At 41.6% G+C, this 17714-nt stretch overlaps 1 protein-coding gene across 2 annotated transcripts in view; it reads right to left on the bottom strand.

Annotated features, from left to right (window-relative positions):
• NDUFAF6 (NADH:ubiquinone oxidoreductase complex assembly factor 6) overlaps positions 1 to 17714 on the bottom strand; it is a 112522-nt gene that overhangs the window by 4447 nt on the left and 90361 nt on the right. Inside the window, exon 11 of one of the 2 annotated variants that reach the window (XR_004059303.1) lies at positions 4261 to 4382. The gene's annotated coding sequence lies outside the window, so the exon portion shown is untranslated. Of the gene's footprint in view, positions 1 to 4124; positions 4383 to 17714 lie in introns of those variants that run through there. The other variant, XR_004059302.1, reaches the window with a different exon arrangement.

The following is a 17714-nucleotide window of genomic DNA, read 5'->3' as shown; positions in this document are numbered from 1 at the left end:
AGAGGATTTTTAATAAAACAACTCCATATGATATTGTAATGGTAAACACATACCATCAGACATTTGTCCAAACCCATAGAATGTACACCACTAAGAGTGAACCCTAACATAAACTATGGACTTTAGGTAATATTGACTTGTCAGTGTAGATTCATAGATTGTATGAATAACAACTGTATCACTCTGGTGCAGGATGTTGATAGTAGAGGAGACTGTGTGTGTTAGGGGTCAGGGGATATAATGGGAACTCTGAACTTTCTGCTCAATATTACTGTGAACATAAAACTGCTCCAAAAATAAAATCCATTCAAAAAAAAAATGCACACGTCTCTTGGAGAGGTTGAAATTTAAACTTGGAGAGTTATTTGAGAAATGTTTCGGCAGGCAATTAAATTCATCTCTTGAAAGATTTATTGTAAATCATTTTCCTTAGGCAACTGCTCTTTTAACCATCTGTCAAGCTATCTCACCTTAGAATCAAAAAGTAATGTTGAGATACTTATCAATATTTTTAAAAATTAAATTTTCTTGGCAGAAATTTGATCTTGATCTTGGGAGTTTTAACATATAAATCTAGTATACATTGCATCCTGTGAATTTTCCCAATAATCAATATAAATTGAGCATTTGCCTTACTGCAAACTAAGTTTATATCTAACAGGGACATCATTTACTTGTCATATTGGAAACTAAGGAACTAGGTTTATAATCACCTCTGTCCTATCAGAAACATAAGGCTTAACACCCTACAATAAAATACATTCTAAGTAAATTAGTAAATTACATGTAAAATATGTAAACTTGAGTATAAAAATCCATATAAAATACACCACTCTATTAATGTTTTTTCTTTGACTAGCATGCTTCTTTTCCTTTTTTCTTCTTTGTATCTAGCCAATCTTCTGTAATAAGTATGTATTGTTTTATTTTTTAGAAAAACACAAGGCACAATCATGGGTACATTTTGGATCCAATTCAAATACTTATACACAAAAATATACAATGGCTGCTTTATTAGTCCATTTTCACGTTGCTGATAAAGACATACCCAAGACTGGGAAGCAAAAGAGGTTTAATTGGACTTACAGTTCCACATGGCTGGGGAGGCCTCAGAATCATGGAGGGAGGCAAAAGGCACTTCTTACATGGCAGCAGCAAGAGAAAATGAGGAAGATGCAAAAGCGTAAACCCCTGATAAAACCATCAGATCTCATTAGACTTATTCACTACCACAAAAACAGTATGGGGGACCCACCCCCAGGATTCAAACTATCTCCCACTGGGTTTCTCCCACAATACCTGGGAATTCTGGGAGTACAATTCAAGATGATATTTGGGTGGGGACAAAGCCAAACAGAAATCATTCTGTCCCTGGAACCTCCAAATCTCATGTCTTCACATTTCAAAACCAATCATGCCTTCCCAACACTCCCTCAAAGTCTTAACTCATTTCAGCCTTAACTCAAAAGTCCTCAGTTCTGAGACAAGGCAAGTGCCTTCCACCTATGAGCCTGCAAAATCAAAAGCAAGCTAGTTACTTCCTAGATACAATGGGGGTACAATGTTGGGTAAATCTGTTCCAAATGGGAGAAATTGGCCAAAACAAAGGGGTTACAAAGCCCATGCAAGTCTGAAACCCAGCAGGGCAGTTTAAAGCTTCAAAATGATCTCCTTTGACTCCAGGTCTCACATTCAGGTCATGCTGATGCAAAAGGTGGGTTCCCATAGTCTTTGGCAGCTCCACCCCTGTGGCTTTGCAGGGTAAGCTTCCCTCCTGGCTGCTTTCAGGTGCTGGTATTGAGTGTCTATGGCTTTTCCAGGTGCATGGTACAAGCTGCCAGTGGATCTACCATCCTGGGGTCTGCAGAATGGTGGGCCCCTTCTCAGACCTCCACTAGGGAGTGCCCCAGTGGGGACTCTGTGTCAGGCTCCAATCCCACATTTCCCTTCTGCACTGCCCTAGCAGAGGTTTTCCTTGAGGGCCCCTCCCCTGCAGCAAACTTCTGCCTGGGTATCCAAGCATTTCCATACTCCTCTGAAATCTAGGTGGAGGTTCCCAAATCTCAATTCTTGACTTCTGTGCACACACAGACTCAACACCACATGGAAGCTGCCACAGCCTGGGGCTTCACCCTCTGAAGCCACAGCCCAAGCTCTACATTGGCCCCTTTCAATCATGGCTGGAGTGGCTGAAACACAGGGCACCAAGTCCCTAGGCTGCACACAGCATGGGGACCCTGGGCCTGGCCCATGAAACCACTTTTTCCTCCTTGGCCTCTGGGCCTGTGATGGGAGGGGCTGCTGTGAAGGTCTCTGACATGGCCTGGAGATATTTTCCCTATGGTCTTGGGAATTAACATTAGGCTTCTTGCTACTTATGCAAATTTCTGCAGCCAGCTTGAATTTTTCCTAAAAAAATGGGTTTTTCTTTTCTACTGCAGCATCAGGCTGCAAATTTTCTGAACTTTTATGCTCTGTTTCCCTTATAAAACTGAATGCCTTTTATAGTATCGAAGTCACCTCTTGTGTGCTTTGCTACTTAGAAATTTCTTCCACCAGACACACCAAATCATCCCTCTCAAGTTCGAAGTTCCACAGATCTCTAGGGCAGGGGCAAAATGCCACCAGTCTCTTTGCTAAAACATAACAAGAGTCACCTTTGCTCCAGTTCCCAGCAAGTTTGTCATCTCCATCTGAGGCCACCTCAGCCTGGACCTTACTGTTCATATCATTATCAGCATTTTGGGCAAAGCCATTCAACAAGTTTCTAGGAAGTTCCAAACTTTCCCACATTTTCCTGTCGTCTTCTGAGCCCTCCAAACTGTTCCAACCCTCTGTCACCCACTTCCAAAGTCGCTTGCACATTTTTGGTATCTTTTCAGCAATGCTCCACTCTACTGGTACCAATTTAGTGTATTAGTCCGTTTTCCTACTGCTGATAAAGACACACCCGAGACTGGGAAGAAAAAGAGGTTTCATTGGACTTACCATTCCACATGGCTGGGGAGGCCTCAGAATCACAGTGGGAGGCAAAAAGCACTTCTTATATGGCAACGGCAAGAGAAAATGAGAAGGAAGCAAAAGCGAAACCCCTGATAAACCCATCAGATCTTATGAGACTTATTGACTATGAGATCTTATGAGACTTACTGACTATCAAGAGAATAGCACAGGAAAGACCGGCCCCCGTGATTCAGTTACCTCCCCCTGGGTCCCTCCCACAACACATGGGAATCCTGGGAGATACAATTCAAGTTGAGATTTGGGTGGGAACACAGCCACACCATACCAGCTGCTTTCTTACATAGAAAATTTCTAAATTATTGGAACATTACCTCCCCTGCCATTAGAGGAAAAATACACAGCAAATGCTGTATTCCTCAACATTAAATCCCATAAATGGCAAAACATTAACCTCAAAAAGCAGTTATTTAACAAGCTTATGTCCTATGAAACTAGCTCAAAATAAGCATAAAATCTGCAAAGTTAGAACACTGTATTAGGTTTTTAAAAATTGGTGCCAGATTAAACAAAATTCAACAGAAACCTTAAATTCAAACGTTGCCAAGTGAATCTATTTAAAAAGCAAGCCGGGCTGGGTGCGGTGGCTCATGCCTGTAATCCCAGCACTTTGGGAGGCCGGGGTGGGCAAATCAGGAGGTCAGGAGATCAAGACCGTCCTGGCCAACATGGTGAAACCCTGTCTCTACTGAAAACACAAAAATTAGCTTGGCGTGGCGTCACATGCCTGTAATCCCAGCTACTCGGGAGGCTGAGGCAGGAGAATCACTTGAACCCAGGAGGTAGAGGTTGCAGTAAGCCGAGATCGTGCCACTGCACTCCAGCCTGGTGACAGAGCTACACTCCATCTCAAAAATAATAATAATAATTCAAAATGAATTATTATTCTGATTCTGTAAGTTTTTAGTTGGCTAACTTTGTGTAAGTGGCTTAATTGCTCTGCACCTCAATTTCTTTCTTTCTTTCTTTTTTTTTTTTTTTCAGCCTCCCAAAGTGCTGGGATTACAGGCGTGAGCCACCATGCCCGGCCTGCACCTCAATATCTTTATTTGTAAAATTTATAAAATGAGGAAAACAATCCCTATCCCCTAGGATTATAAAGATTAGTGATAATATTAAGTAAAACACACAGCATGGCACCTAGCAAATAGATGCTCAATAAACAGAGGATGTGTTGGCAATAGTTGTAGTAGCAAATGTTGCTGCTCTTGAAATTACTAAGAAAATATAAATTTTTACCACTCATGTGGAAAGGCAGGAAGTGGTATATTAATCCTTGACATGTCTGATTCACAGGTCCCTGGCCAATTCTTGCAAAGGTTTTTCCACCATCTTTGTGCCTCTTCAATGACTTTATATTCCTGAAATTGAGAACACAAAAGGGCTGTTCACAAACAGGACAAATACCATGTGAACACACTGTCATTCAGTTGCAGCCACCCAGTCCCACTCCTCACCTGGTCTCCCTTTGACTGTATGAAGCTATTTCCTACACTCATCTCCAGCCCTGACTTCTACCCAGATTCACCCACATGTTTCTCCACTCCTTAGCTCAAGTTCAGCCACCAGGCCTGGTGGGCACCAAGACAGACAGGCATGGCTGGATAGAGGGGAAAGTTGCTGGACCAAGAGTGCCTCAGAGAAGGGTCTGTGCTCCTTGCAGAGCAGTTTCCCCATTCTCCCTCAACTGGGCCGCAGCACACAAAATCACCATTGCATTATGACTCATACATAAGGCAAGTCATCTTTTAGGAAAGGAAACCAAAATTTGGAAATGAAACTAAGGGCAAGGCAGCCCAGAAACAGGGAACAAAGGCAAGAGGCAGAGAGGCTCATAGCCAGAGACCACAGCACTTGGTGCAAAGGTCTGCTTCTAAAATGAGGGCCAAAATTCCTAAGTGTTAGAGAGGAAATTTTGATCTGGAAAACACTAAATTAAATAGCTTTCTGATGGCGATGCAAAGTTATGAATGACCTCTTCCCACTATGCAACACTTTCTCCGTTTACTGAACTTTTCTCCTGTTGTTTCTCTCCTGTATCGTCTCCAGCATATCTTCACCTTATTCTCGCCTTGTCTCTGCTTTCCTACAAGAAAAGTCCTGACACACATTCAACTTTCCCAGAAATGGAGTACTGTGGATATAAAGAGAAATAAAAATACGTTCATCATGGATTTGAAGACCAAAATTATCATGGAAATCTTCCACTGGGGGATAAGGTTGGAGTGGAAAGAAAATATAGAGTGAACTCATCTTGTTTATTTGTATATCAATTCCTTCATTTATTTACAAATATCTATTGCCTGCTATGAACTAAGTATTGTTCCTAGAGTTGGGGATGGCCTGGGGTAGGGCAGGTAGAAGAAACAGACAGAGTCCCTGTCTTCATGGAGCTCATATTCTAGCAAGGAGAAAAAAGACTCCTTTTTTGTGGTGAGTACAATAAAGGAAATAAAGATGATAGGCAGCATGATGTCACAGGAATCAAGAATCATTTGACATACTTAGTTTGAAACATCTATTAGTTATCTCACATAGCAATATCAAGTCTAGAGTAAGGAGAGAGATCAGGACTGAAAATACAAATTTGACCATTGTCTACAAAGAGATGGGGAATGAGAGTAGAGTTAAGGGTGCTTGCAAGAAAATTTTAAGAATAAAATCTTTCAAAATCAAAGATACAAAGATGAACGAATATAATCTGTCTGTTATGAACTGAATGTTTGTGTCACCCCCAAATTCATGTTAGAATCCTAACCCCCAAAGTGATAGAATTAGGAGTTTGAGCCTTTGAGAGTTAATGAGGTCATGAGAATGGAGTCCTCATGGATGGGACTAGCGCCCTTAATAAAAGGACCCCAGAGAATTCTCTCAGCCTCTTTCCACGATGGGAGGATACAAGAGGCAGGCAGTATACAACTCTCACCAGAACCCAACTATGCTGGCACCCTGATTTGAGACTTCCAACTTCCAAAAGTGTAAAAATATATTTCTGTTGTTGATAAGCCACCCAGTTTATGGTATTTTGTTATAGGAGCCCAAACTAAGAAACTATTATAAGAAATGGTGCTTTATGCTCAAAGACGTTTATTGCAGTATTCTAATATCATTAATAAGTGGGAAACACTAAACGTCTGTTTGAGAGCAGTCGAATACTTTGTCACAATGAAATATTATTCAATAATTCAAAGTCTTTACTAAGACTTCTTGATAGAAAAGGGATACATTTATATTCTAATGCTAAGTGATAAAAACTATAAACCTATCTATATAGCATGATAACAATATATTAAAAATATGTATAAAAAAAGAACAGGACAGCTACTTGAAAGGCTGAGTCAGAAGAATCACTTGAACCCGGGAGGCAGAGGTTGCAGTGAGCCGAGATTGTGCCACTGCACTCTGAACAGGCGACAGAGAAAGACTCCATCGCAAAAAAAAAATAAAATAAAATAAAATAAAAAAAAAATAAAACAGGAGAAATTACATAAAAGGGTAACCATAGACTTCTTCTTTTTTTTTTTTTTTTTTAGTCTTTCCTATATTGTCTGTAATTCCCATTTTATTAATCAGCTTAGGCTAGGCTGATGGTGAGGCAACAAAAATTGCTGGACATCTCAATGGCTTAACACATAAAATTTATTTCTCACCCAAAGTCAGCTATAAGTCAGGTGTAGTAGATAATAAAAGATAACCATTATTAATACTTTCCCATTCTGTGGCATATGCTACTCACTGCACTAATGGTAAGAGTCTAATTCCCCTCCCTTTGAACCTGAACTGGCCTTAGTGACTTGCCTTGACCAACAGAATATGGCAGCAGTGATGTTCCAGGACATCCAGGGGTAGCTTGTAAGAAGCTTTTTGAATCCCATCTAGGTCTCTTGGAATACTCACTCTTGGGATGCATCTGGTAGGAACCCAGAACCCATGCAGTGAAACTCTAAAGCCACATAGGTGCTCCAATTGACAGCTTCCTTACACCCAGTCAATAGCCAGCATTAATTCCAGCCAGACGAGTGAGCCATTTTGGAGATCCAGCTCTGATGAGTTGTTAGGGTGACTGCAGCTCCAGTCAACACCTGACTGCAATCAGATGAAAGACCCAAGCAAGAACTGCCCCCTTAGCCCAGTCAGCAGACACAGAATCATAAGAGATAATAGTAAATTGTTGCTTGAAACTACTAAGTTTTGGGGGGGTTGAACACACGGAAATCAATAACCAGAACATCTGCTGGTTCTCCAAAGCAGCTGACATTCATGCAGTGACTCAGTGATCCAGGCTGCTTTGTTCTTACACCTCCACCATCTTAATATCCGGCCTCCACTATCACTCTGAAGGAGAAGAGAGAACTGAAAGTTTGCATAGGAATTTTTGCTGCCTTGGCCCGGAAGAGACATATGTCATTTTTGTCCACGGCCAAGTCATACGGCCTAACTAAAAGGCAAGCTAAGAAATGCAGTCTTCCTGCAGTCTTCCTGCACCCAGGAAGGAGAAAAATGATACACTGGTGAACAGTGGTAATGTCTGTCAAGGCTGTGCATTGCTTTCACTTTTTAATTGTGAAATATTCCAAACATAACAAAAGTGCAATGCCTAAAATAACAGGCATTCATCTAGTCACTATCCAGACATCTAACTTGTACAACCACACACACAAAAAGCTTTATTTGTAAAAAGATTATTGGATATTAAATATCCCTGGAGAGCTTTCTGTGGATGTTGAGTGATAATTGCTGACTAAAGTCTTTCAAAGATTTCAAGTTCAGACTCTTTAAAATCCACTGTCACTCCTCAGCCCACCTTTCCAGGGACCTCACAGTTTTTCTACCAGTACACTCAATAGACAGTGTTGGTATTTTTTGCCTCCTTGCGTCCATTTACTCTTTCTAAAACAACATCCTAATTTTCCTTTGCATAACCATTCAACCCCACTCTTAGCAAGACAAGCATAATCTGTATGGGATTAATTCCCCCATAACTCCAGTGATGAGCTGATCTATGCTCAGCAGGGTAACTCATGCTCCTGGATACAGCCACCAGTCCCATTAGCATAAAGCCCAGGAATTTATCTGACATCTGAGGGCAGAGAGTTTCTCTCCCTTGTTGACATGAACAAGGAATCATATGATCCCAGGACTGTTGGCGTCTGCTTTGGGACTATGAAGGAAGACTGCCGTAGGATGCAGTTCATACAGTGGAAGCCAGAACAGAGACAGGAAAAGAAACAAGATCCTTAATCAAGCCTTTAGAGCCTGAACTACCTCGGGACTTTTTAGGTGAGACCATGAATTCTTTTTATTGTTTAAGTCAGCGTAAGTTGGGTTTTCTGTTGATTTCAACCAAGGCTTCTAACTAATAAGTGCCAATGCAATAATCCAGTCACACAGTCACTTTCAGTTCTCTTAAATACATGTACTTTTTACTTCAAAATATGGTTAAACTCATCCTTCAATGTGGTTAGGCTGGGCACAGTGGCTCACACCTGTAATTCCAGCACTTTAGAAGGCAGAGGCAGGAGGATCACTTGAGTGCAGAAATTCAAGACCAGCCTGAGCAACACAGCAAGACCCCGTGTCTAAAAAAAGAAAAATTCGCTGGTTGTGTTGGCATGCACCTGTAGTCCCAGCTACTTGGGGAGATGAGGAGGGAGGATCGCTTGAGCCCAGGAGGCTGAGGCTGTAGTGAGCCATGATCGCACCACTGGATTCCAGCCTGGATGACAGAGCAAGATCCTGTCTCAAACAAAACAAAACAAAAAAGTAGCGAGTATAGTCACTTGCAAAAAGCATGATCCAGGCCCCGATGATCATGGCTGAAGAATAAATCACCATCTGCAGAATCTAGAAAAAAAAAAAAAACTTTAAAAACTGAGAATATTCCAGATTTCTAGCTGTTGAGCATTCCTTAAGCGTTGACTTGTAGACATCTGTCACTTTTTTTTATTTGTTTTTTGTTTTTTTGAGATGGAGTTTCGCTCTTTCACCCAGGCTGGAGTGCAGTGGTGCGATCTCGGCTCACTGCAACCTCCGCCTCTCGGGTTCAAGCAATTCTTCCGCCTCAGCCTCCCAGGTAGCTAGGATTACAGGCACGTGCCACCACACGCGGCTGATTTGTGCGTTTTTAGTAGAGACGAGTTTTCACCATGTTGGCCAGCCTGGTCTCTAACTCCTGACCTCAGGGGATCCGCCCGCCTCAGCCTCCCAAAGTGCTGGGATTACAGGCGTGAGCCACCGCGCGACGGACATGTGTCATTACAGGGCATCTGCCTGAACAAGTGGGCAGCTCTCATACTCTCAGGTCCAACCTCCTTAGAACTATCTGCCAAGCAGTCATGTTTGGAGCAGCTGAAAAGAAACCTTGAAGCTGCCTAAAGACCCTCATCCGAGGTCTGACAGCTCATGTATGTGAAATATGTGGATAGAAAAGCCTCCGCTGAGTCAAAGTTATGCTTCTAACTTCCCGATGCGGTTATTTGAATGGAGAAGTGTGTGTTCCTCTGAGTATGTGCAACAGAACTCCAACCCATGTGGCCGAGTCAACTGGAGAAAGTTTCAAGGATTGAAGAAAAAGAAAAAGAAGGGAAATGGAGAAACAGTTTTCAATCAGAGAAGCAAGACTCTTCCTTCTCCTGTTATAACTCTCTCATCTTCTCACCACATTTGAACAGCTAGAGAAGTCTCCAAGAAATGATAATATAACATTTAAAAGTTGCCAAGGGAATGCCTTCCAGAAATAGCACAGTAAGTGGAACATGTGGTTTGCAGTCATCTCAGTCATACAAATCCATCTTTTCTTGGGTCACTATAATTTTTCCCTCTCCTTCCTAAAACAGACCCCTCAGCCTTCTTGGTGCTGACAAATATTGAGGTGTTCAAGACAAACTTTGTAGACTCCAGTAGAAATAATGAATGAATTAGATTCATTACACATAAAAAGAATTTTTGAAGAGTTGGCAATTTGCCAAGTTGAGTACATGATTTGTTTGGCACTTCAAATGCAAGACTATCTCAATAGACGTGTATGTGTGTGTGTGTGTGTGTGTGTGTGTTTCTTTTTTTTTTAAACAGTCTCGCTCTACCCCAGGCTGGAGTGCAGTGGCGTGATAGCTCACTGCAACCTCCACCTCTCAGATTCAAGCGATTCACCTGCCTAAGCCTCCCGAGTAGCTGGGATTACAAGCACCTGCCACCACGCCTGGCTAATTTCGAGACACTTTCACATATTCTTTTCTGCAGATCTCAGGAGAACATTTATATTAGCTTATTTTTCATTTCAGATCTAATTTGAAGCACTGGTATCAAAGTCCATTTTATACATCTCAGCGATACGTTAAAGAAAACCATACCTGCCTTTTTTGTTGATGTTGCTATTTTAATCTCACAGAAAGAAAAATGTAGGAAAAGGAAAGAACATAATTATCACCTGTATATACCGGGTGAATGAAAGAGATTATAGAACAGTGGTAGAAAATATATACAGAAAGTCAGCAAGATGACTCATAAGTACAGTCTCTGAAATAGCTCAGCTTTTGTATACAGTGTGACAGATCTGCCAACAACTAACTAATGTAATAGAATAATGAATCACTTGGGACTAAAGTTATTTAAAAGTTCCTGTGAAGTACACCTCCACAGGCAGTTCCAGAAAATGCCATTGATTTTCAGCAAACATGGCTTTTGGCATAAGGGGGGAATCACAAGAAAGTCACCTACTGGTAAACTCATAGCACCAGCTGCTTTTGCAGTCCTGTGGGCCTCCCTCACATTCGCCTCCACCTGCCTGTCAGGGAACTGCTGGAGTTCAGTGATTAAACTCCTGGGACCATGCCTCTGGCTAAGGGTGAGGTACCCACTCCCCACCCTTCTCCTTTCTTCTGTTGTGCAAGCCTCAGGCCACTTAGGGCCCTTCTCTCTTTAAAGCCAACACCATTCATTTTTTGTTTGTTTGTTTTTGAGACGGAGTCTCTCTGTCCCCCAGGCTGGAGGGCAGTCTTGCCACCTCAGCTCACCACAATCTCCTGGGTTCATGTGATTCTTGTCACTGTCACTCATCTTATCTCTGGCTTCACTCCTCTAGTCCAAGAGTGGAGGTGCAGATTGCTTGTTCAATGCAGTCTTTGCTCTTCCCAAACAAAAGTACTTATTTCCTTTCCCGACTAAGCCTTCACTGCAGATGACCTCAGGAAGGCAAGCAGGGAAAGAAGAGTCAATGCAGGAAGGCTCAGGGCTTAAGAAATCCCACCAAGTTCTCACTTCCCAGGACCTGGATACAATTCCTGACCCCTGGGAGGTCCCTCAGACTCTGTGTAGTCCACACCTCACTGTATCATAAGCTCTGAGGTCTCCTCTCCCTGGATGGGGATGGGGCAGAGTTGATCATTCCTCCATGAGGCCTCCCTCCCAGCAATTAAACGTGCAGCTCCAATGGAGACTGAATGATGAGTCAGCTACTATCCCCTCTGGCACCATTTGTCTGAGGTAAATAATTTAATTTCCGAAGGCCCCTAGACTGGATGACACATCTTTTTTAAGTATTCCCTATTCCATAGAGAAATTATTCTCTCCAGGCTTTTCCTCACACTCCCCACAAAAAATCAGACTAAAGTCAGGCCGCTAGGTTTCCAGCCCTTCCTCTGCCATTTGCTTGCAACCTGCGTGACCTCCGGCACATCACTGAACTTCAGTCAGTCTCAGTTTCCTCACCTGTAGGACTGTGGTGGTCTCAAAGAGATCGTTACTCAGCACAGACCCTGGTACACAGTAAGAATTAACACCAGGAGTCTTGCCAATATCTGCTGGTCAGGATCCAGCACCTAAGGGGGCAATGCCTGGTCTGGCAGTGGGCCATCTGGACTTTGCTCCAGCATAGCAGCTGGCATCCATTCAGATTGGTCAGCCCATGGGACATCCTGGTTGCTAAACATTTTTAATCTTAGTGCTGTTTGTTTTTAATCTTAATGTTTGTACTGTGTGTGCTAAAAGCAAAGTCACACAGAGAAATACATACTAATGGGTCATCAAAGCATTGGAGAGGAGAGAGAGGAATCGGCAGAAGCATGGAGGGATGGGAGGGAGGAGGATGGCAAGGTGTCTTTTGTCTGCAACATGGTAGGCAAACAGGATCTTAATGACTTATGGTGTAATAGAGAAGTGCAGGGAAGACTGTTGTGTTAGTTTCCTGTGGCTGCCGGAACAGATTGTCACAAACTGAATGGCTTAAAGACAACAGAAATCTATTCTCTCATAGTTTTAGACGCCAGAAGGTTCAAGCTCTCTCTGAAGGCTCCAGGAGAGAATCCTTCCTTGCCTTTCTAGCTTCTGGTGACTCTAAGAGTTCACTGGCTTGTGTCAGTGGAGCTCCAGTCTCCCCTGTGTGTCTCTGCATCTTCAATCTCCTCTGCCTTTCTCTTATAAGGACACCTGTCACTAGATTAGCGCCCACCCTAAACCCATGATGATCTTATCTTGAGACCTTTCATGTCATTGTATCTGCAAAGAACGGCTTCTGAAGTAAGGCTGAATCACAGGTTCTGGGGGTTCAGACTTGAACATATATTTCTGGGGACCACTATTCAACCCATTACAATTATATACAAAAGCAGAGGTCTTTGCACCCTTAATATTTAACTTAAGCACATCAGCAAAGCCCCTTTGGCCATGTAAAATAGCATAATCAGGTTCCAAGGATTAGGAGGTGGACATCTTAGAGGGGCCATTATTCTGTCTGCCGTAGTTGGAAGCATGGATTTCTTTCTAAGAGCAGTAGGAATCAATGGGAGGTTTTAACCAGGAGAGTGAAACCAGCAGAATGAGGATGCAAAAGCAGAAGAATCATACTGGAAGCAGGAACAAAAGGCTTATCCATAGTTGGAGGATACAAAGTGAACATAGGAGCCCGCTAAACAGTATTTTAAAACTAACGTAATATATGGTCATGTGTATGATAATGGTAAATAATATGTTTTTATTGTTTCATAGTCTGGGCTTGGTCTTTCTCAATTAATCCTCTGTGGTTTTTATAAGGTCCTGAGTTCCAGGACCCCTTTGGTTATTGTTAGAAGTGGACAGCTGGCCATGATGGATCCCAGATGACTATTTTGGTCAAGATACTGGTGCCCACGATGAGCAGGCAGGTGTGCGAGTGCCTGAAGGCATGCTGCTTTGGCAGGCACATTTCCACAACACCTTACCAAGGCACTACCTACACAAGCAAGATGCTGGAAACATCTCAAGAACAAGCAAATGGCTAAACAGCAAAAGGAAAGAATGTCATCAAACTGTAATCCAGGAATGTGCAGTACGTGGCTTCCTGGAAACACTTTATAAACACCAAGTAAAAAGAGTGCACAGAATCGATCATATTGAGATGACACGTGTACTTAAAGGATACATATGTCAGTAAGGATTTGAATAGAGTTTTATATTTTCTGTGATGTTTGTGAAGTGTATTCCAACCTGTCTGTGCTTCTGGCAACAGCTTCCTGTCTCTGATCTTGCATAGAGTTGCTCAGAATTGCCTGGAATGCCTTCCAATGACCCCTTTCGGCTTGCCTCTTTTTGCTCCTGCTGTCTTCACTGGTCTTCTAATCTCATCCCTCCCTGCTTCATCTTTCCCTACCTACCTCAATGCTACTGGTTAAAATAAAAGTCTTGAGTTTGCTGGCTACCCCTGACTGCACTGGGTGTCTCGGCTTCCCTGTCATAAGTGTGGGTAAGAACCTCTGGCTTCCTGCCCAGGCCTTTAGGGTCAATCAAGCCAGGCCAGCCCACCAGGCTTCACCTCCAAGCAGGGGATCAGAGAGTTGGGATAATAATTCCTTTCTAGCAATGCATCACTTGGAGAAGTTACAAGTGATTTACCAATCAGCATAGAAAAGACTGCATTCAGCCAGAACTTTTCCATAGCAACAGAAATCTTGGAGCTGACTCTGAATTGTGAGATCCGGAAAGGACATTATCCAATAACACCTTGATGGAGCAAAATAAAGGGGGGAGGCAAATTTTCCTTCAGGAGATTGGATAGCAACATGGTTCTAATGTAGAATTATCCATTATATCAATTTAACAGTTACAGAGGAGGCAGAAGAACATAAAAATTTAAAAGCACAGACTCTGGGCCCAGATTTTCTGGATTCAAATCCCAGCTTTGCTACTTACTGGCTGTTTTTGAATCAGTGGCTTAACTTCTCTTTATCTTTGTTGCTGCTACACCTCCACAATCAGGATAAGAATAGTATCTGCCTTATCGGGTTGTTTTGAAGATTATAGAAAGCACTTAGAATAGTGCCTGGAACCCAGAAGCACTCAATGTATGTTAGCTAACTTATTTTTACTGGAATGTGTCCAACACTCCACATCACTGATATTTGCTATGGGCTTTGCTAGCCCATCTGGCTTCTTAAGTAAGTAGCACCCATGAACCATACCTTACAGAGCAATGAAACTGTGCCTGCAGATAAAGAGCTCCACCAAGGCATCTTGACAGTTGCTGGGTAAGAAGCTGAAGCATGTTCTGCCTGGTGCAGTTTGTTGGTTAGGCGAGATGCTAATGAGATCACAGCTGTAGAATCAAATCTATTCATTCTGTTCTGTGACTCCAAACTAAAGTTTTTCCTCCTCCAACCATCTCTCAGGCATATGCCGCTGCTCCTAAGGACAGCCAGTCACCATCATTGGCTATTATTGGACTAAGAGCACCATTATTGGAGAAACTGCCACAGGTCCACAGATAACACATAATGGGTCATTAGAATATTCCTCCTAAATTAATAAGAATGCTTTTCACCACAATCCAGGGGGTTGAATTAAGGTAATTCAAAGATGATAAAGAGGAGAAGGATACTTATAAGGACATACTGGTACGCAACTTCACAAATTTTTTGGAAGTGTAGCAAAATAGTCCATAAAAGAGGCAGAAACAGACTCACCTGCATGATGTTAGATAAGTCACTTTCACTTTACCAATCTGAATTTCAGTTTCCTTATCAGTAAAGCAGGCAGCGGCTGGTCTAGGTGACCCAATGTAATCACAAGGGTCCTTATAAGAGAGAGGTAGGAAGTCCAGAGTCAGAGAAGGAATATGTGATGATAGAAGAAGAGGCTAAAGTGATATGGGGTCATGAGAAGACAAATGGATGGATATATGGGTTCATCATGAAGGCATCTGTCTGTCTGTCTGTCTATCTATCTATCTATCTATCTATCTATCTATCTATCTATCTATCGCTGCATCTCTATCTATGATTACATTTTCTGAAAAATCCAACCATTTATACATCTTATCATGGAATTGTAAGGCATTCTCTGAAGAGTACAATGATTTCCAGATGCTCTTCCAATGGATAAACAGCCTGCATGGGAAGAAGTTAGATGAAGCTAAGAAAGAAGTTTGACTCAGGCCGTAAGACCATACAGACCTTAGAGACGTCTCTGGATATTATTCTGTTGGCAGCACAAATCCATCAAATGTTTTAAATTTGTTAATCATTTATTTTGTTTTGTGAATTCTAAAAAGGTTATAAAAGGACATGCCTGTACATTATGTTGGACAGATAGACTTTGATTTTTATTGCCCAACTAATTAACATTAAAGTTTTTGGAAGGACATTTTTAACAAGTGAGCTGAGAAGCTTTGGGGGGATTTAGTCTGAGGCGTTTGTTATCCTGAAAGATCTTGGAGCTGGGAAAAAAACCTGCAAATGGGGTAAACTGTACATTGTTTCTATATCTAATTCCACCCAAACATCACAAAATTTTTCACATATTGAGAAATATGAAAGAATAGTACAATGAATACCTGTATATTCTCCACTTCAGTACAATGATTAAAATGTTGCTACATCCACTCTATTTATCTATCTATTTTTATTGTGGTAAAATATACCTAATATAAAATTTACCATTTTAACCATTTAACTAATCAATATTGGAATCCCTGCTTTGAATTCTTTTGTGTGCATACTCAGAAGTGGAATTACTAGATAAAACTGTAATTCTACATTTAATTTTTTGAGGAACTGCCATACTGTTTTTCGTAGCAGCTGTACCACTTTACATCCCATCAGCAAAGCACAAAGCTTCCAGTTTCCCCATATCCATGCCAACACTGGTTGTTAAATGTACAGTTTGGTGGTCTTAAATACATTCACACTGTGTGCAACCATCACCGCTATTCATGTCCAGAACTTTGTCATCATCCAAAACAGAAACTTTCTACCCATTAAACAATAACTCCCAATTTGTCCCTTTCCCCAGGCCCTGGTAAGCACTGTTCTACTTTTTGTCTCTACGTATTTGACTATTCTTCATACCTTATATAGGTGGAATCATACCATATTTGTCCTTTTGTATCTGGCTTATTTCACTTAGTACAATGTCTTCGAGGCTCATCCATAATATGGCATGTATCAGAATTCCATTCCTTTTTAAGGCTAGGAAATATCCCATAGTATGTATGTACCACATTTTATTTAGCCAGTTATCAATAGATATTTGGGTTGTTTCCAAAACATTCCAAATAGTGCTGCTATGAACATGCATGTAAAATATTTGAGTCCCTGCTTTCAGTTCTTTTGTGTACATACCCAGAAGTGGAATTACTAGATAAAATTGGAATTCTATATTTAATTTTTTTAGTAACTGCCATACTGCTTTCCATAGCAGTTGTCCCATTTTACATCCCACCAGCAAAGTACAAGGATTCCAACTGCCCCATATCCACACCAACACTGGTTATGTTCTGGCTTTTTGTTGTTGTTTTTCTATAATAGCCATCCTAATGGGTGTGAAGTGCCAGCCGATGTTTCCAAGATCATTTGGATGAGAGGACTTGCCAACACAGCCTAACCAAACTCACGCAGCCCAGACGGTTGAATACCAGGAGGGCATCTTTCTCCATCTACTTCTGGTACTATCCAAGCTCCTAGGTCACAAATCCAAATGACTCCAGGTCATTCAGTTGTACCCTCCCAAGCTCCTCTAGCTGCTGAAAGGCAGACTCATTCTGTCCCTTACATATGTCCTTGATGACTTCCTTGGTACCTTTAAAAACTCAATAATCTGTACTTACATTAACATTTTTAAAAAATTATTTTTAATAATAGCTTTATTCAGATACAATTATCATAAGATAAAATTCACCTTTTCAGAGTAACACTTTTTTTTATTATACTTTAAGTTCTGGGATACATGTGCAGAACATGCAGGCTTTTTACATAGGTATACACGTGCCATAGTGGTTTGCTGCACCCATCAACCCATCATCTACATTAGGTATTTCTCCTAATGCTATCCCTTCCCTGTCCTCCTACTCCCCGACAGGCCCTGGTGTGTGATGTTCCCCTCCCTGTGTCCATGTGTTCTCATTGTTCAGCTCCCATTTATTAGTGAGAACATGCGGTGTTTGGTTTTCTGTTCTTGTGTTAGTTTGCTGAGAATGATGGTTTCCAGCTTCATCCATGTCCCTGCAAAGGACATGAACTCATCCTTTTTTATGGCTGCATAGTATTCCATGGTGTATATGTGCCACATTTTCTTTATCCAGTCTATCATTGACGGGCATTTGGGTTGGTTCCAAGTCTTTGGTATTGTGAATAGTGCTTCAATAAACATATGTGTGCATGTGTCTTTATAGCAGAATGATTTATAATCCTTTGGGTATATACCCAGTAATGGATTGCTGGGTCAAATGG

The sequence above is a fragment of the Rhinopithecus roxellana genome, chromosome 9, assembly GCF_007565055.1.
Source record: "Rhinopithecus roxellana isolate Shanxi Qingling chromosome 9, ASM756505v1, whole genome shotgun sequence".
NCBI classification, from domain to species: Eukaryota; Metazoa; Chordata; class Mammalia; order Primates; family Cercopithecidae; genus Rhinopithecus; species Rhinopithecus roxellana.
Note: the sequence above shows the minus strand (reverse complement) of the source record. Positions and strands in the feature narration are given on the sequence as shown.